This window comes from Salvelinus alpinus, chromosome 25, assembly GCF_045679555.1.
Source record: "Salvelinus alpinus chromosome 25, SLU_Salpinus.1, whole genome shotgun sequence".
NCBI lineage: Eukaryota > Metazoa > Chordata > Actinopteri > Salmoniformes > Salmonidae > Salvelinus > Salvelinus alpinus.
The window spans coordinates 4,686,332-4,706,899 of NC_092110.1; the positions used below are offsets into that span (position 1 = coordinate 4,686,332).

Sequence of the window (20,568 nt, forward strand, 5' to 3'; positions counted from 1 at the left end):
GCTCAACACTGACACAGCATAGCCTCCAAGCACATACTGTACATTAGGCATGTAGATGAATGAGTCCGTCCGAATGGGAGATGGAGAATATAATTCAATGTAAAATATAGGAACCTAAATTCACACGCGACCGGATCGGTGCTGGACCAATAAACTAAACGTATTACTTATAGCAGCAGGCCGACACTTTAACGCTGAAATGGTGCCTTGAGAGAATCAACTCTGTTTTTACAGCAAACAGCAGACGCGCCCATTCAAATGTAATCCTATTAAAGTGAAATTGGGAATTTAAACCATTTTCAAACCAAAGTGGGCACAGACCAACCCATTAAACACATTCTACGTCCCAAATGGCATCCTAATCCCTATATAGCGTACTACTTTTAATTATTTATTTTTTTAACCAGGACCCAATAGGGTTTGGCCAAAAGCAGTGCGCTACATAGGAAAGAGGGCACCATTTGGGACGCGACAATAATCACCTCATTTGGGCTAGAGGGGAGGAGGAAATATGGCAGAAAAATTGGTATTTCACGAGTAAAGTACACATACACTGGCGGATATTAAAATGCAATTAAAGCCTTTAGCAGAGGAAAGAAAGTTCATTAATATCAGTGATTTACGATTCCTCATTTCAGAGCTCCTCTCATGTCAGGGAGTCTAGGTATGCGTCCCAAGTGAACCTATCCTGAGAACAGAACGATAAAGGCTGCGTCCTATTTATCATTTATCATTCTGTTCTCAGAGTATTTGAGGAAGAGAGAGAGAGAAAAAAGTAGAACCAGTTGGGGGAATAAACCTTCAACCCCCTTAAACAAATACGGACGTTAAGGTACTGATTATGAAGGAATTTACATATAAAAAACAAAACAAGAGTTTGTCTAATGGTTTATTCAGGACCATCTGGGAAAGGAAAGAGCTACAGCCCCAAAAACACCACACATACAGAGAGAGAGAGAGAGCTATAATGAATAGGAGGGAGATAGACACAGAGGGAGGGAGAGAGAGAGATAACACGGGTCCCTGTAGAGGAAAGGCTGTGTAACCACTGCACAACAGCAGAACCTGAGACAGAGCTGCATTTCCTGACAAAATGTCACAAATACAAAACAATTAGAGAGTGTCATTCCTCCAAATTAGGCTGCCCGTCCTGTTGGGGGAGGACGCAGAGAGCTGTGGGTTGGCAGCGCACTACACTGCCATAAGATGAGGGACAGTGTCTGACAGACCAATCAACCTGCACATGTACTCTACTGTATGCTTATTGTTATTGTTCAATGTATGGTTATTTTGTCCCTTGGTTATTATTGTTACTGTTGTCCCGTTGACAATTTTGATTCTTATTATTTTCATATTGTAAATATCCAAAGTAAGCTTTGGCAATAAGTACATTGAATTGAATTGATAGATGGAGAGAGAGACAGAGAGAGAGACAGAGAGAGAGAGAGACAGAGAGAGATTGTAAATACAACCCATATTTATGCTTATTTATTTTCCCTTTTGTACTTTAACCATTTGTACATCGTTATACTGTATATATACATAATATGACATTTGTAATGTCTTTATTATTTTGGAACTTCTGTGAGTGTAACGTTTACTGTTCATTTTTATTGTTTATTTCACTTTTGTATATCATCTACCTCACTTGCTTTGGCAATGTTAACATATGTTTCCCATGCCAATAAAGCCCCTTGAATTGAATTGAGAGACAGACAGAGAGATAGAGAGTCAAACAGAGAGACAGAGAGTCAGACAGAGGTAGAAAAAGAGAAGAACACATGGAGGATACAGCTATTAATGACTAAAATGCCCCCCAATCACGCTTCCTGTCTCTGGGAGCAGAGCAGCGTAACATCCCTCCCAGTTAACCACACACACACACCCCAGTCAACTCTCTGAACAGTCTCTAATTCTGCTCGAGAAAGCTCAAAGGGCGCTTACAAAAACAAGCGGGGCCTTCTCCAATGACAGCAGGGGATTTTATTGAGGGCCCCTGTCGAGAGCTGAAACCCGCGCTGCATCTGCTCCTACAACTGCGAACACACAGGCGTTCCTGGTGCCTTGACGGCCCTGACTACTTGTGTGTGTGTGTGTGTATGTGTGTGTGTGCGCGTGCGTGTGTCATTACTGCTGGCTGCTACTGGTTCTGCTACTTCATCTGTTATCACCTCTGTCAGTCTCTCCGTCGAGTGGTGTCAACTATCACTGGGAGAGAGGGTGGGAGAGTGAGGCAGAGCGTCTCTTGTTTCCCGGGTCAACGGCTATGAATCAGACGAGCTGAGAGGGAGGGAGGTGGGAAGCAGGAGGGGGGATAATAAGACGGGAAGATGATTCATCCTCGCCCTCTCCGCCGCTCCTTTATCTGGAACGATCCTCTTCAATAACCAAGACAAGACAGAACCTAGCATCCCGTCCACGACACGGAGATCGGCCTCCTACTTACATCTCTCACGTCCAGTCAAGCACACCACACTACGCTAGTTACCAGTCAGGTGAAACACAAGACAAGACGGGTATGTGTATAGATCAAAACGGAAGTGTGTTTCGAGTGCATGACACGTTTATCACCGGCCCCCTGGTAATTGAACCTCGGAGAGAGACAAACGTCACGGAAAATGACAGGTAAAGACTAGTCGTGATTTCTCCGAGGTGAATGTGACGACAGACGAAAATGACCGACAAAAATGAGGAATGTGACGGCACCGGCTGAGACGTCAGCTAGCGACACGTGGGCGAACTTTCCCTGTAGCCGAGAGGTCTTGTGATTTTTTTTTTTTTACTTGAGCGACAGTTGCCACAGGTGTCACTGAGACGCCACCGTCACGGAGGTTAGATACACACCGCCGTGGGTGTTAGATTGTCCCTGCCATTGGAGCGTACATGTCGATCGTCTAGCGTTCGGAGCTCGTCCATCAGAATGCAAATGAGGGCGCCTCCGCCAACCGGCCGCACGGAAGCGGGCGAGAAGAGCAGAAGAAAAGGAGGATGATAAACTAAATGCAAAACCCTGTTGTAACTGATGTTTGAGAGGAAGTCCTCCGTGCCAACCCCGGGCTCGTCCTATTCACCAGCGGTACTTTTAAACAAATGACCTCCAACTACACCTGTCAGAATGCTTTACGATAAATGCCCTCCGCTGTTCCGTGTATTCTAACAAAGGGGATTTCTAGAGAAAGAGAGAAGGGGGGAGATGGAGGGAGTGAGTGATCCTCAGCACATTCACACTCACTTTCTCTCTCAGCAGGCCCGAGGTAATCTATCAACTCCTCTCAGCTACCTTTCAAACTGCCAGATTTTTTTTTCGAAAACTTTCGTTTTCACTAACATCTTCTAATGTCTACAAAGTACACGCACACGCACACACACACACACACACACACACACACACACACACACAACTATTCAAGCTTTTGAACAATATTATATACCGGTAGAGAAATAAACTGAAAATGGTTTCAAATGTCAGTAATTTGCCTGAAACTCAATCATTTCAGTCAGTATGTTCCCTCCTCATCTGTACTGGTAAGATAACCTGTACAATATAATGAGCAAAAAAATATATTGCCTTAGTTCCTCACCAAACACATTAGTTGTCATTCAGTAAATCCTTCCAGCCAGAACTCTCAACACAGACAATGAGACAATGCTGGTTCTTTTCAGGATTAGTCCATAGCATCAGTGTCAACAGAGATCAACAGTATCCCACTGACACTAGACCAGGGGTGGCAACTTTGATGTGGGCGGGGGACACACAAAAAAACGAAAGTCATCGTGAGGGGCTGCAGAGGCTCGTGGGTCTGCATACCCACATCCATACCTCCCAGTTCATTTCCTGCAATTCTGCACATTTTCCCATGGGGCATAGAGAACATTTGACAATTGTATAACTCATTTCATGCAATTTGACACAGGGTGGAGGCAAATGTTTTGCGTTTTTAATATGATATTAGATGATCAATGCCCCCCCCCCCCATCCCGGTTGGTAATTCGACCATGCTTACTACACGTTTTGACTAGACTAACTTACCAGTCTAAAAACAATTCCGCTGACATGGGCTAATTGAGTGACTGCTGATGCAAGTAAATTGCACCTTGTGTATTTTACTATTCGAACTCTCAACACGAAGTCGAAAAAGTAGAAAAAAGAAGTGAAAATGAAGAAAAAAAACGACTTATTATTCTTTATTTTGGGGTGAAATTGGTCCGCGGGCCTTCAAAAGCGGGGCCGCCAGTTGCCAGTTGCCCATCCCTGCACTAGGCCGCCCTCTTAACAGAGTACAGAGAACAATAGAAGAAACCTCAAAACAGTAGACCAACAAGATATGTGAACAAGCCTGTCGTTAACCCACACATTTTACATTCATACTTCCATAGAATATTCTGGGAAAAACTGTTGATAGTGCCCATCCTTGGAATTTGTATTGTTGCAATATTTTGCTACTGTTGCCATATCTGATGTGTCAGTCCAAATGTCAGCACAAAAGTGTGTGTGTGCCTGCGCGTGTGTGTGTGACAATGATTCCACCCCCATCAGAAGAGGTAGCTGTGTCATTACTGTCACCTAGTGGAGAGAGAGAGAGAGAGGGGAGGGGGGGGGGGTGAGACAGGAGACAGACGGAAAAAGAGAGAGGGAGGGGTGAGGTGAGCAGGAGGGAGATGGATGGAGGGAGGGAGGGAGGGAGAGAGGGATGAACAGGGCTACTGGAGACTAGAGGGAGAGATGAGAAAGAGAGAGAGTTCTCCCTGACTGAAGAGCCAGCACTTGGCCCAAGAGAGCATAAACCCAGTCCGCTTCTCTCAAAAACCCAGTCCATAAAAGCTGATAATGGGTGTGATCACGGGTAGGGTTAGGGTTAGTTAGGGTTGGGGAACAGCACTAATGGAGGTTTAGTAAGGCAGTAAATCTTTTCATTAGTTGTTAACACTCCTGTCTCTCTTCAGACACGCTGGCCGAGGAGGCCTACGCTCCATGTCTCTGGACTGACTGACCACGCATACACTAACAGACTGCATTGTCTTAGCAGCTTGAATAGACTAAGTGGAGAGAGCCTTAAATGGCTGGTAGGGTTAATAAAGGGTGTCCAAAAGACGTGCATCCAGACCCCAAAAAAGAGGCTCTGGGTGACTCCCTGTCAGCCATCCCTGTCAGCTCCCCAGCCAGGGGCCCACTGCAGCCCTAGAACCCACCCGAGAGCCCTACCTGCAGTACATTACAATACAGATCTAAATGGTGGAAAGACCGACTGCAAAGCTACAATATCTAACTGTGTCTGCGAGGTAGATACATGCAAATGATGCAGTCGAGCTAGAAACAACGGACATTCCTGAAGGATGATAGGATCTCTACGGTCCAGAAAACATCCAGGGAGGGACTGCTACAGTGAAGCAGCTGACAGGGTGGTCCCTCCCCTCGGTGTTCACGCCACATTCTAGTCCTTCAGCACGCACTGTTATCCAGAATGACTTCCACATCAGTGCATTCAACTAAAGAAGGTAAAACATCGTATCGCGATCATTGCAAGTAAAACCTTCCAGGCTAGAAGCATTCCTTTCTGCTGGCCTGTTTGGGAGCAGGGTGGGAGACGTGGTAGTAGGTGGTATAAGGTGGTAGTAGGAGGTTTAAGGTAGTATAATGTGGTAGTAGGTGGAAATAGTTGGTATAAGGTGGCAGTAGGAGGTATAAGGTGGTATAAAGTGGTAGTAGGATAAGATGGTATGAGGTGGTAGTAGGAGGTATAAGATGGTATAAAGTGGTAGTAGGATAAGATGGTATAAAGTGGTAGTAGGATAAGATGGTATAACGTGGTAGTAGGATAAGATGGTATAAAGTGGTAGTAGGATAAGATGGTATGAAGTGGTAGTAGGATAAGATGGTACAATGTGGTAGTAGAATAAGATGGTATAAAGTGGTAGTAGGATAAGATGGTATAAGGTGGTATAAGGTGGCAGTAGGTGGTATAAAGTGGTAGTAGGATAAGATGGTATAAGGTGGCAGTAGGTGGTATAAGGTGGCAGTAGGAGGTATAAGGTGGTATAAAGTGGTAGTAGGATAAGATGGTATGAGGTGGTAGTAGGAGGTATAAGATGGTATAAAGTGGTAGTAGGATAAGATAGTATAAAGTGGTAGTAGGATAAGATGGTATAAAGTGGTAGTAGGATAAGATGGTATGAAGTGGTAGTAGGATAAGATGGTACAATGTGGTAGTAGAATAAGATGGTATAAAGTGGTAGTAGGATAAGATGGTATAAGGTGGTATAAGGTGGCAGTAGGTGGTATAAAGTGGTAGTAGGATAAGATGGTATAAGGTGGCAGTAGGTGGTATAAAGTGGTAGTAGGATAAGATGGTATAAGGTGGCAGTAGGTGGTATAAAGTGGTAGTAGGATAAGATGGTATAATGTGGTATAAGGTGGCAGTAGGTGGTATAAAGTGGTAGTAGGATAAGATGGTATGAGGTGGTAGTAGGAGGTATAAGGTGGTACAAAGTGGTAGTAGGATAAGATGGTATAAAGTGGTAGTAGGATAAGATGGTACAATGTGGTAGTAGGATAAGATGGTATAAAGTGGTAGTAGAATAAGATGGTATAAGGTGGCAGTAGGTGGTATAAAGTGGTAGTAGGATAAGATGGTATAATGTGGTATAAGGTGGCAGTAGGTGGTATAAAGTGGTAGTAGGATAAGATGGTATGAGGTGGTAGTAGGAGGTATAAGGTGGTACAAAGTGGTAGTAGGATAAGATGGTATGAAGTGGTAGTAGGATAAGATGGTACAAAGTGGTAGTAGGATAAGATGGTATAAAGTGGTAGTAGGATAAGATGGTACAAAGTGGTAGTAGAATAAGATGGTATAAAGTGGTAGTAGAATAAGATGGTATAAGGTGGTATAAGGTGGCAGTAGGTGGTATAAAGTGGTAGTAGGATAAGATGGTATAAAGTGTTAGTAGGATAAGGTGGTATAAGGTGGTATAAAGTGGTAGTAGGATAAGATGGTATAAGGTGGTAGTAGAAGGTATAAGGTGGTAGTAAATAAAATTGTATTAATCACATGCACCAAATACTACATGTTTAGACCTTCCAGTGAAATGCTTACTTACGAGCCCCGAACCAACAGTGCCGTTTAAAAAAATATGGATAAGAATAAGAGATAAAAGTAACAAGCAATTAAAGAGCAGCAGTAAAAAACTAAATAACAATATATACAGGTGTGTGCTGGTACAGAGTCAGTTGTTAGTTGAGGTAGTATGTACATGTAGTTAGAGTTAATTAAAGTGACTATGCATAGATGACAACATAGAGTGGCAGTGGTGTGGAGAGGGGGGGGGGGGGGACAATGCGAATAGTCTGGGTAACCATTTGACTAGATGTTCAGGAATCTTATGGCTTGGGGCTAGAAGCTGTTTACAAGCCCTTAGATCTAGACTTGGTGCTCCGGTACTGCTTGTCGTGCGATAGCAGAGAGAACAGTCTATGACTAGGGTGGCTGGAGTCTGAACATTTTTAGGGCCTTCCTCTGACACCACCTGGTATAGAGGTCCTGGATGGCAGGAAGCTTGGCCCCTGTGATGTACTGCGCCGTTCGCACTACCCTCTGTAGGGCCTTGTGGTCAGAGGCCGAGCAGTTTCCATACCAGGCAGTGATGCAACCAGTCAGGATGCTCTCGATGGTGCAGCTGTAGAACCTTTTGAGGATCTGAGGACCCATGCCAAATCTTTTCAGTCTCCCGAGGGGGAATAACTTTTGTCGTGCGTGATTCACGACTGTCATGGTGTACTTGGACCATGTTAGTTTTTTGGTGATGTGGACACCAAGGAACTTGAAGCTCTCAACCTGCTCCACGGCAGCCCTGTCGTTGAGAATGGGGTGCTCTGTCCTCTTTTTTCTGTAGTCCACAATCATCTCCTTTGTCTTGATTGAGGCAGAGGTTGTTGACCTGGCACCACACGGCCAGGTCTCTGACCTCCTCCCTATATGCTGTCTCATTGTTGTCGGTGATCAGGCCTTTCACCGTTGTGTCATCAGCAAATTGAATGATGGTGTTGGAGTCGTGCCTGGCCATGCAGTCATGAGTGAACAGGGTGTACTGGAGGGGGCTGAGCACGCACCCCTGAGGGGCCCCTGTGTTGAGGATCAGCGTGGCGGATGTATTGTTACCTACCCTTACCTTCTGGGGCCGGCCCGTCAGGAAGTCCAGGATTCAGTTGCAGAGGGAGGTGTTTAGTCCCAGGTGCCTTAGCTTATTGATGAGCTTTGAGGGCACTATGGTGTTGAACACTGAGCTGTAGTCAATGAATAGCATTCTCACATAGGTGTTCCTTTTGTCCAGGTGGGAAAGGGCAGAGTGGAGTGCAATAGAGACCGCATCATCTGTGGATCTGTTGGGGCGGTATGCAAATTGGAGTGGGTCTAGGGTTTCTGGGATGATGGTGTTGATGTGAGCCATGACCAGCCTTTCAAACACTTCATGGCTACAGACGTGAGTGCTACGGGTTGGTTGTCATTTAGGCAGGTTACCTTAGTGTTCTTGGGCACAGGCACTATGGTGGTCTGCTTAAATTATGTTGGTATTACAGACTTGGACAGGGAGAGGTTGAAAATGTCAGTGAAGACACTTGCTAGTTGGTATGCTCGCAGTACACGTCCTGGTAATCCGTCTGGCCCTGCGGCCTTGTGAATGTTGACCCGTCTAAAAGGTATTACTCACGTCGGCTGTGGAAAGCCTGATCACACAGTCTTCCGGTACAGCTGGTGCTCTCATGAATGTTTCAGTGTTATTTGCCTCAAAGCGGGCATAGAAGTAGTTTAGCTTGTCCGGTAGGCTCGTGTCACTGGGCAGCTCTCCACTGTTTTTCCCTTTGTAGTTTGTAATGGTTTGCAGGCCCTGCCACATTAGACGAGCATCAGAGCCGGTGTAGTACGACTCGATCTTAGTCCTGTATTGACGCTTTGCCTGTTTGATGGTTCGTCAGAGGGCATAGCGGGATTTCCTGTAAGCTTCCGGGTTAGATTCCCGCTCCTTGAAAGTGGCAGCTCTAGCCTTTAGCTCAGTGCGGATGCTGCCTGTAATCCATGGCTTCTGGTTGGGGTATGTACGTACGGTTACTGTGGGGACGACGTCATCGATGCACTTATTGATTAAGCCAATGACAGATGTGGTGTACACCTCAATGCCATTGGAGGAATCCCGGAACATATTCCAGTCTGTGCTAGCAAAACCGTCCTGTAGCTTAGCATCTGCTTCATCTGACCACTTTTTTATTGATCTAGTCGCTTCCTGCTTTAATTTTTGCTTGTAGGCAGGAATCAGGAGGATTGAAATATGGTCAGATTTCCAAATGGAGGGCGAGGGAGAGCTTTGTATGCATCTCTATGTGTGGAGTAGTAAACAGCTACAAAGAATATAGATGAAAAATCTCTCGGTAGGTAATGTGGTGTGCAGATTATTATGAGAAACTCTACCTCAGGCGGGCAATACTTCCTTAGATATTGTGAACCAGCTGCGTAGGAGGTATGTAGGAGCTGTGTAGTAGGTGGTATTAGGTGGTAGTAGGAGGTATAAGGTGGTAGTAGGAAGTATAAAACGATAGTAGGTGGTATAAGGTGGTACTAGATGGTAGTAGGTGATATAAGGTGGTAGTAGGTGGAAGCAGGAGGTATAAGGTTATAGTATGTGGCACCTTAGGTGGTATAAGGTGGTGGTAGGAGATATAAGGTGCCACATACTATAACCTTATACCTCCTGCTTCCACCTACTACCACCTTATACCACCTAACACCACCTTATACCACCTTATACCTCCTACTACCAACTTGTAGTAAGAGGTATAAGGTGGTAGTAGGTAGTATAAGGTGGTAGTAGGAGGTATAAGGTGGTAGTAGGAGGTATAAGGTGGTAGTAGGAGGTATACGTTTCTAGTAGGAGGTATAAGGTGGTAGTAGGTAGCATACGTTGGTAGTAGGAGGTATAAGGTTGTAGTAGGAGGTATAAGATGGTAGTAGGTGTTATAAGTTGGTAACAGGAGGTAGGAGGAGGTATAAGGTAGTAGAAGGAGGTATAGTGTGGTAGTAGGAGGTATAATGTGCTAGTAGGTGGTAGTAGGAGGTATAATGTGGTAGTAGGTGGTAGTAGGAGGTATAATGTGGTAGTAGGTGGTAGTAGGAGGTATAAGGTGGTAGAAGGTGGTAGTAGCTAGTATAAGGTGGTAGTAGGAGGTATAATTTGGTATAAGGTGGTAGGAGGTATTTTTTTATTTTTTTTTATTTTACCGTTATTTTACCAGGTAAGTTGACTGAGAACACGTTCTCATTTGCAGCAACGACCTGGGGAATAGTTACAGGGGAGAGGAGGGGGATGAATGAGCCAATTGTAAACTGGGGATTATTAGGTGACCGTGATGGTTGAGGGCCAGATTGGGAATTTAGCCAGGACACCGGGGTTAACACCCCTACTCTTACGATAAGTGCCATGGGATCTTTAATGACCTCAGAGAGTCAGGACACCCGTTTAACGTCCCATCCGAAAGACGGCACCCTACACAGAGCAGTGTCCCCAATCACTGCCCTGGGGCATTGGGATCTTTGTTTAGACCAGAGGAAAGAGTGCCTCCTACTGGCCCTCCAACACCAATTCCAGCAGCACCTGGTCTCCCATCCAGGGACTGACCAGGACCAACCCTGCTTAGCTTCAGAAGCAAGCCAGCAGTGGTATGCAGGGTGGTATGTATAAGGTGGTAGGAGGTACAAGTTGGTAGTAGGATGTATAAGGTGTTAGTATGAGGTATAATGTGGTATAAGGTGGTAGGTGGTATACGGTGGTAGGTGGTATAAGGTGGTAGTAGGAGGTAGTAGGAGGTATAAGGTGGTAGTAGATGGTATAAGGTGTTAGTAGGAAGTATAAGGTGGTAGGAGGCACCTTATACCTCCTACTACATCCGTATACTGTACCACCTACTACCACCTTGTAGTAAGAGGTATAAGGTGGTAGTGGAAGGTATAAGGTGCCTCCTACCACCTTATACCTCCTACTAACACCTTATACCATCTACTACCACCTTATACCACCTACTACCTCCTATTACCACCTACTACCACCTTATACCTCCTACAACCTCCTTATACCACCTACTACAAATTATTTATACAAATTATACTCTTACTACCTTGTAGTAAGAGGTATAAGGTGGTAGTAGGAGGTATATGTTGGTAGTAGGAGGTATAAGGTGGTAGTAGGTGGTACTAGGAGGTATAAGGTGGTAGTAGGAGGTATAAGGTAGTAGTAGGAGGTATAAGGTGGTAGGAGGTGGTATAAGGTGGTAGGAGGAGGTATAAGGTGGTAGTAGGTGGTAGTAGGAGGTATAAGGTGGTAGTAGGTAGTATAAGGTGGTAGGAGGAGGTATAAGGTGGTAGGAGGTGGTAGTAGGAGGTATAAGGTGGTAGTAGGTAGTATAAGGTGGTAGTAGGTAGTATAAGGTGGTAGTAGGTAGTATAAGGTGGTAGTAGGTAGTATAAGGTGGTAGGAGGAGGTATAAGGTGGTAGTAGGTAGTATAAGGTGGTAGTAGGTAGTATAAGGTGGTAGGAGGAGGTATAAGGTGGTAGGAGGTGGTAGGAGGAGGTATAAGGTGGTAGGAGGTGGTATAAGGTGGTAGTAGGAGGTATAAGGTGGTAGTAGGAGGTATAAGGTGGTAGTAGGAGGTATAAGGTGGTAGGAGGTGGTAGAAGGTGGTAGGAGGTGGTACTAGGAGGTATAAGGTGGTAGTAGGAGGTATAAGGTGGTAGGAGGTGGTAGTAGGAGGTATAAGGTGGTAGGAGGTGGTAGAAGGTGGTAGTAGGAGGTAGTAGTATGCAGGATTCCTCACAGCGTGAGAGTCAGAGGCAGGAAGTCATTACTGAAGTGTAAACGCACTCAGCCATCACTGGCCAAACACAGTCCCAACATGTTTCACCACTCTGAAGAAGAAAAAACCTCACTCCTCATACAAACACAGCAGCAGGGCTTGCTGCTAACAGTGGTCTAGGTCTGCAAGAGAGAGGAGAGGGAGAAAGAGAGAGAGAGATGGAGAGCACATGCCATTTCCTCTGACTTTCCCCAAGACACACAGAGCGCACACAAGAGAGAGAGAGAGAGAGCGAGCGAGAAAGAGAGAGTTCTCTCCATCTCTCTTTCCAAACATTACATAAACCAACTCCGTGTACACGTTGGTGGTTTAGGCCTGATGAGAGAGTGTGATTATGTTACATACGGCGGCGGTTTGATGCAATAATTATGCAATCAGCAGAGGGGCTCAGTGTTGTGCATGTGATTTATAGGCATTATTTAAATCAGGGTAATTAATTGTCCCGGGCGGGGGGCAGAGTGACGAAGTGGCTGTTTCTGTGACATGGTGTGGGTTAGTGGGTGAGTGTGTTTGTGTACGTACGGTGAGTGTGTGTAGTGTGTGTGTGTGTGTGTGTGTACTAAGGCACTTGTTTGATGGCTGGTGTTTTGGCAGATGGCTTCAGGCCATGTCTCTCTCTCAGCGCGGCGAGGAAAACTAATACTGCAACCATGGTTAACTTCATAGATCAAACCTAACTCCATCTAAATACCCTCCCACAGACAAAAGCTCCCACAAACCCGCCTACTGGCCTGCACACACACACACACACACACACACAAAGTTGCACCATATACACTGGCCCAAAAAATGAAAACAAATCTAAAATAACAATATGAGCAAAATCAGTGTTGAGCAACTTCAGTGTTATACGGTTCACTTCCACATGGTCTTGTTGCAGTTGATAATGTTATTCAGCGACACGTAGTTGAGAGCAAGCGCCATCATATCGTAATTGAGGGGTCTGGATCTCTGTGTTGGACTCTCTCCAACTGAACCAAACACGGATCTACTCATCACTATACTGTTTGATCCTGTCATTTATCAAGAAAATCCAAAATACCCAAAGGACTGTCAGGATTAAACTGCTCTTCAAAAAGGTTCTTTCCAAACCAAAGTGGAAGGAATGTAGAAGGAACAGGTCAATTTGCATGAAATAGGCAACAGACCATGGGACTAGGGCTGGGCGGTATACCGTATTTTATGATATACCGGTGTTGACACAGAGAACCGGTTTGGGTTTTTACTGTACCTTCTATACCGGTATGTGAATGTTTGGTTTGTTAAATGTGATACGCCATGTGTAATGTCCATTTTTGTAGTTTACTTCGCTACTTGAGTCATCTCTCTCCGCTCTTTCTCTCCGTGCCCCTTTCCATGTTCCTCAACCACGGGACACTTGTGTTCGGTCTGCATGGTCAATGCGGCACATGCAACAATGTTGATGACAACGACGCTGTTTTCACTTTGCTTCTCAATATAAATCCACCAGCGTTCTATACGGACACTATTAGTTTGTGTTTCGTACATCAGCAAACAGCTAGTTTGTCTTGAGCAAGTTGCCCCAAATCTTGTTAGCCGCTAATGCTAATAGCTAGCTAATAAATGTACTGAGTAAGGGCAAACGTAGCTAGCTAATACAGCCTGATAATACCAGTGATGGTGTAGACCCAAATCAGCATGTTGTTTGTGCAACAGTATCTTCTAAATCAAAAGAGGAATATGCAAAGCAAAATGATGTTAGCTACATGAAGTAGCCAAGAGAAAACATGCAATGTACCCAAAGCTTATAGGGTCCCCTTGGAAACACTTATTAACACTAGTTCCTACCCTGTCACAATTATTCCTCCCTGGCATTTTAATTCGTTTTCATCTCAAACACTGTATTCGAAGTGCCCACTATTATATTCTAACTATAGAATTATAATAGTTATTCTATTTTCATGATTCCAACAGTTTTGCTCTAATTCGCAAGTCAAATCGCAATTGCAACATTTGGTTAAAAATAAGTCCTAGATTATTTGCCCATATCGTGCAGTCCTACGTGGCAATGATCTCAATTGAGCAGTGGTGTAAAGTACTTAAATAAAAATACTTTCAAATACTACTTAAGTATTTTTTGGTATCTGTACTTTACTATTTTTGATTTTTGATAACTTTTACATCACTACCTTCCTAAAGAAAATACTGTACTTTTTACTCCATTCATTTTCCCTGACACCTAAAAGTACTATTTACATTTTGAATGCTTATCAGGACAGGAAAATGGTCCAATTCACACACTTGTCAAGAGAACATCTCTGGTCATCTACTGCCTCTGATCTGGGTACTCACTAAACACAAATGCTTTGTTTGCAAATGATGTCTGTGTTGGAGTGTGCCCCTGGCTATACGTCAATAAAAAAAACAAGGAAATGGTGCCATCTGGTTTGCTTAATATAAGGAATTATTTATACTTTTACTTTTGATACTTAAGTATATTTAAAACCAAATACTTTTAGACTTTTATTCAAGTAGTGTGACTTTCACTTTTATTTGAGTAATTTTCTGTTAACTTATCTTTACTTTTACTCAAGTCTGACAACTGGGTACTTTTTTCACCACTGCAATTGAGTGCAGGAAATGCAGAAATGATAAAAGTGCTGAAATTTGTTTTGGTTGAAGTTGAAATTGAACAGTATAAAACAGAATGGAGAAAGACTCATTGAAGTCACTTAGAATGTATGTGTTGGCACCTCTAGGATCACTCACTACTCATAAAGCACCCAAGGATCAATCATTTCTCATAAAGCAAATGTACAACTTTAACAAATCCAAAACTAAAAATACCGTCAAACCCTGTCATCCCGTCCATTTAAAAAAATAATAATAATACGGTGATATAATATTTTGGCCATATCGCCCAGCCCTACATGGGACTGAGAGAAAACCTGTCCAATGATGCTCCCCCTATGTTCATTCCACCCCACCTCCTCAACAGTCTTTACTCTGCCTCCACCCCAATAGACATTTATGTATTCATCACTGCCACAGTTATTATGATGTATACAGCGATTTTTCAAAAAAAAAATTATTACCATTTTCATTATTTTATTTCACTAGTCCTGCATGTTGGAGTTCGCAGCCTAAGATTTTCAGTGTCCTCTGCAATCACACCTGCAACCCTACACATGTGACTATTAAGACATCTGCATCTGAATGCTGCTTGTGACAGCAGAACTGCTACCTGACTGCAGTGGATGTGAAGGGCAGATGAAGAAGGTATCACAGAGGGTAGTGATTGATTGGTGATGACAGTAGTGTGAAGGAGACTGTAGGGTCTCTACCGTAGGTTCTTTGATCGGAGGATTTAGAGAGGGGAGTGTGAGGGGGAGTTCAGGGTGAGAGAGGGGGAGATGAAGGGAGGCGAAAGTGGCGGTGGTGTGAGGGTGGCTATAGAGGGTGAGAGAGAAAGAGAGGAAAGTGGTGATGGTGTGAGAGTGGCTATAGAGAGTGAGAGAGAAAGAGAGAGGAAAGTGGAGATGGTGTGAGGGAGGCTATAGAGGGTGAGAGAGGAAGAGAGAGGAAAGTGGTGATGGGGTGAGAGTGGCTATAGAGAGTGAGAGAGAAAGAGAGAGGAAAGTGTAGGTGGTGTGTGAGGGTGGCTATAGAGGGCGAGAGAGAAAGAGAGAGGAAAGTGGTGATGGTGTGAGGGTGGATATAGCCGTTTGGGTGCCTGCTCTGCTATGACAGATGTTGCCGATGAACTCTTGACACAGCTCAGCCAGTTTATGTTCAACATGTGTGTCTCTGTTACTGTCTCTCTGGTCTCCAGCAGGCAGCTGCCTGGGATGGCTCACTCCGTGTGTGTGTGTGTGTGTCCATCCGTCCGTCCCTGTGTGTGTGTGTGTGTCCATCCATCCCTGTGTGTGTGTGTGTGTCCATCCGTCCGTCCCTATGTGTGTGTGTGTGTGTCCATCCGTCCCTGTGTGTGTGTGTGTGTGTGTGTGTGTCCATCCGTCCCTGTGTGTGTGTGTGTGTGTGTGTGTGTGTGTGTGTGTGTGTGTGTGTGTGTGTGTGTGTGTGTGTGTGTGTGTGTGTGTGTGTGTGTGTGTGTGTGTGTGTGTGTGTGTGTGTGTGTGTGTAGATGAGGGGAGCAGCAGGATGGATCTGCAGCAGGCAGGGAGGGAGGCGATCTGGGAGGTTGGCTGTAATGATCAACCAGGGACACATTAGCTTCCTGTCCATCAGAGTTCCATCAGGAAGAGGCTGATTTACAGGCCCAACGACCAGCCTGCTGCCCTACCACCCGACACTAAGACAACACACCGCGCTCCGTATGTATGCAAATGTGTGTGAGAGAGAGAGTATGTGTTGTGCGTGTGTGTGTGTGGCGTCTGTGTGCGAGAGAGAGAGGGAGAGAGAGAAAGGGAGGGAGAGAGAGTGTACGTGAGGGATTTGAATACTCAAGAGTGTTACATCTCAATACAGACAAGCAAGCATAGATAGATGCCGCAAGACTCTCTTTACGATGGTGTGAGACCACTTCTTTCTATAGGACGTCTAACATCCCACACCCTGGTTGTCCAGAGGTACTAATGGAGGTAGAATATGCCATTAGAGAAGGTAACGCCTCCAAAACAAAACAAGGATGAGTCACAGAGTAAACGATAAGCACCTGTAGCAAGAGTGGCTGCCTGGAGGCACGGCCCTCTCTGTCTCTCTGCGTGCTTTCACTTTCCCTCCCAGACAAAAAGAGAGCAGGCCAGACCCCCTTTGCCTCACGAACCCTCTGCCCCTCCATACCCCCGGTCAGGCCCCCACCCCTCAAGTCCCGCAGAAAAGAAAGGCCTCAAAACCCTCAATCATTTTCCTTTCAAGTTTTCTCATGACTTGGTAAGGATTCTCGAGCTTGAGCAGGAACATTGAAAACTGTAAAGGACTGTGGTCCAGATGAGACGGTATTGGTGTTTCAGGAAAAGGCTACAATATCAAATCCTCTTTTGCCAGTGATTTTTTTGTTTGTTGTATTTCTGCATTACTAATTTATTTGCGATACATGACGTTTTTCAGTGTCTTATTCATGGTATGTGCTCAACGGAAAAAGTATCATTCCACTTTCCAGCTCAAAAGGGTCTTGGAGTGTGGCCCTGTGTGTAAAGTAAGCTCGGCCTGAATACATTATGCTAATGAGGTTAACTAACGAGCTTTTCCTGCTGATAGGCATGGAGACTGATGGGAGTGTGATTAATGTGGGCTTATTGAGCTCTGCATAATGCTCCCCCAGCTCCAGTTGAACCAGTCGCTTGCCATCAGGCTCAAGGGTGTGTGTGTGTGTGTGTGTGTGTGTGTGTGTGTGTATTGTCCCTCTCCTTTGACCAAGCTACACCATGCGTGACACTTCACAGCAAATAACCAACAGACCTGTCTAGGACACACACACGCGCAACATACACACACACACACCTTTCCAACACGAACGGGCCACAGATTCGACCTGCATAAATCTAGAAGGCGCAGCGCAAATGAGAACCATACCCCGGACAGAGTATAGCTTATACATTTAGGGGGGGGATGTCTCTGTGGTTTTATGTTTAAAGTGTATACATATCAGATGCTGGGCGGGCTCTCTCACACACACACACGCACACGCACACGCACACACACACACGCACACACACTGGGCCAGAGAGTTGTGCTTGTCTGTGATCCCCCAGCTCTATTAAACTAACCGGACTACAGCCGGGCCTGACGTGTAGACGGTTTCCCTGGAGACTGTAGCCCAGGAGACGGACCATCTCACAGACAGGACAGAGCTGCAGCCACTCGGATCCCTGAGAGACTGTGTGTGTGTGTGTGTGTGTGTGTGTGTGTGTGTGTGTGTGTGTGTGTGTGTGTGTGTGTGTGTGCGCGCCCTGGCAGCTCCTCATCCTGAGGGGAACAAGGCCCACCAACCATCTAGCATGAAGGAGGAAGAGGGGGAGAGGAGCAGTAGAGGAAGAGTGAAAGTGAGAGGTAGAAAGAGAGAGGAGGTAGTTAGGTCAAAGGAAAGGGGGGAAATCAGCATTGAGCTGATCAAAGCAGCCCACAGGGCCTCGGATACCTGCCTGTACAGCCCCCCCCCCCCCCTCCTCTCGCTCCCCTCTCTCTAAATGTTTACTTTGGACCAGCCTGGCAGCCAACTGGTTGCAATTGACCTTCTGCAGGGACGAGTTAAGGAGAGAACATGAGACTTTCCCTTCTGGGAAAAAGAGGGAGGAAATACACACACATAGCCACCGTGCTTCTACATCTGCATTGCTTGCTGTTTGGGGTTTTAGGCTGGGTTTCTGTACAGCCCTTTGTGACATCTGCTGATGTAAAAAGGGCTTTATAAATACATTTGATTGACATGCACTCACCGCCTGCCTCTCTCACACACAGACAGATGCAAACCCACAGTATGAACAGTACTTAGAGACACAAGAACACAGAAACTCCACAACAGACAGATACTAGAACACAGAAACAGGGTTTTTGTTTACCACAGTAAATCGTTACACCTCATACAGTCCATTTGGACTTTGGAGTCCAAATGGAGTTGAAAATGTTTGATACGAGCCGGGAGTAACTTTAGTCTTTGCTACACAGCCCACCTGCCACAAGTGGTAGTGCTCACTATTACAGCAGGCCTGTTGCCAGTCACTACCCTTAGAGAAGAGACTGACACAGAGAGAGGCCTGGACGGGCTGTCTGTCCGTGTCTGCAGGTGTATCTGTGTGGTAGTGCTCACTATTACAGGCCTGGTGCTAGTCAAAGCCAGTAGAGAAGAGACTGACACAGAGAGAGGCCTACCGCCTGGGCACACACAGTCTACCACTACTCCACACCACAGTCCCTACATCATGTTTGTCCAATAGCAGGAAAACAAATAAACTTGAATAGGCAGGGAGAGAGAAAGAGAGAGAGAATAACGAGAGAGAAAGAGAATAACGAGAGAGAGAGAGAATATCGAGAGAATAACAAGAGAGAGAGAATATCGAGAGAATAACGAGAGAAAGAGAATAACGAGAGAGAATAACGAGAGAGAAAAAAAGTAATGAGAGAGAATAACGAGAGAGAGAGAGAAAAAGAATAACGAGAGAGAGAGAAAGAGAATAACGAGAGAGAATAACGAGAGAAAGAGAATATCGAGAGAGAGAGAACAACGAGAGAGAGAAAGAGAATAACGAGAGAGAATAATGAGAGAGAGAAAAACGAGAGAGAGAGAATATCGAGAGAGAGAGAGAACAACGAGAGAGAGAGAGAGAATAACGAGAGAGAATAACGAGAGAGAATAACGAGAGAGAATAACGAGAGAGAGAAAGAGAATAACGAGACAGAATAAAGAGAGAGAGAAACAACGAGAGAGAGAAAGAGAATAACGAGAGAGAATAACCAGAGAGAGAGAACATCGAGAGAGAGAGAACAACGAGAGAGAGAAAGTGAATAACGAGGGAGAATAACGAGAGAGAGAAAGAGAATAACGAGAGAGAATAACGAGAGAGAGAGAATATCGAAAGAGAGAATAACGAGAGAGAATAACGAAAGAAAGAGAACATTGAGAGAGAGAACAACGAGAGAGAGAAAGAGAATAACGAGAGAGAATAACGAGAGAGAGAAAGAGAGAGAGAACAACGAGAGAGAGAAAGAGAACAACGAGAGAATAACGAGAGAGAATAACGAGAAAGAGAACAACGAGAGAGAACGAGAGAGAATAACGAGAAAGAGAATAACGAGAGACAGAATATCGAGAGAGAGAATAACGAGAGAGAGAGAATATCGAGAGCGAGAACAACGAGAGAGAATAACGAGAGAGAGAAAGAGAATAACGAGAGAGAGAAAGAGAATAACGAGAGAGAAAGAGAATAACGAGAGAGAATAACGAGAGATAGAAAGAGAATAACGAGAGAGAGAAAGAGAATAACGAGAGAGAGAAAGAGAACAACGAGAGAGAGAAAGAGAATAACGAGAGAGAAAGAAAATAACGAGAGAGAGAGAGAATAACGAGAGAGAGAAAGAGAATAACGAGAGAGAAAGAGAATAACGAGAGAGAGAACAACGAGAGAGAGAACAACGAGAGAGAAAGAATAACGAGAGAGAATAACGAGAGAGAGAAAGAAAATAACGAGAGAGAGAACAACGAGAGAGAGAACAACGAGAGAGAAAGAATAACGAGAGAATAACGAGAGAGAGAAAGAATAACGAGAGAGAGAATAACGAGAGAATAACGAGAGAGAGAGAATAACGAGAGAGAGAGAGAATAACGAGAGAGAATAACGAGAGAGAGAAAGAGAATAACGAGAGAGAAAGAGAATAACGAGAGAGAGAGAGAATAACGAGAGAGAATATCGAGAGAGAGAAAGAGAACAACGAGAGAGAGAAAGAGAATAACGAGAGAGAGAGAATAACGAGAGAGAGAACAACGAGAGAGAAAGAGAATAACGAGAGAGAATAACGAGAGAGAGTAACGAGAATAACGAGAGAGAATAATGAGAGAGAGAGAATAACGAGAGAGAGAGAGAATAACGAGAGTGAGAGAGAACAACGAGAGAGAACAACGAGAGAGAGAAAGACAATAACGAGAGAGAGAAAGCGAATAACGAGAGAGAATAACGAGAGAGAACAACGAGAGAGAGAATAACGAGAGAGAATAACGAGAGAGAATAACGAGAGAGAGAGAGAATAACAAGAGAGA

At 44.8% G+C, this 20,568-nt stretch overlaps 1 protein-coding gene across 4 annotated transcripts in view; it reads right to left on the reverse strand.

Moving 5' to 3' along the window:
* Window positions 1–20,568, reverse strand: part of slc25a21 (solute carrier family 25 member 21) — a 196,604-nt gene that overhangs the window by 74,289 nt on the left and 101,747 nt on the right. The gene's annotated exons all lie outside the window — the stretch shown is intronic.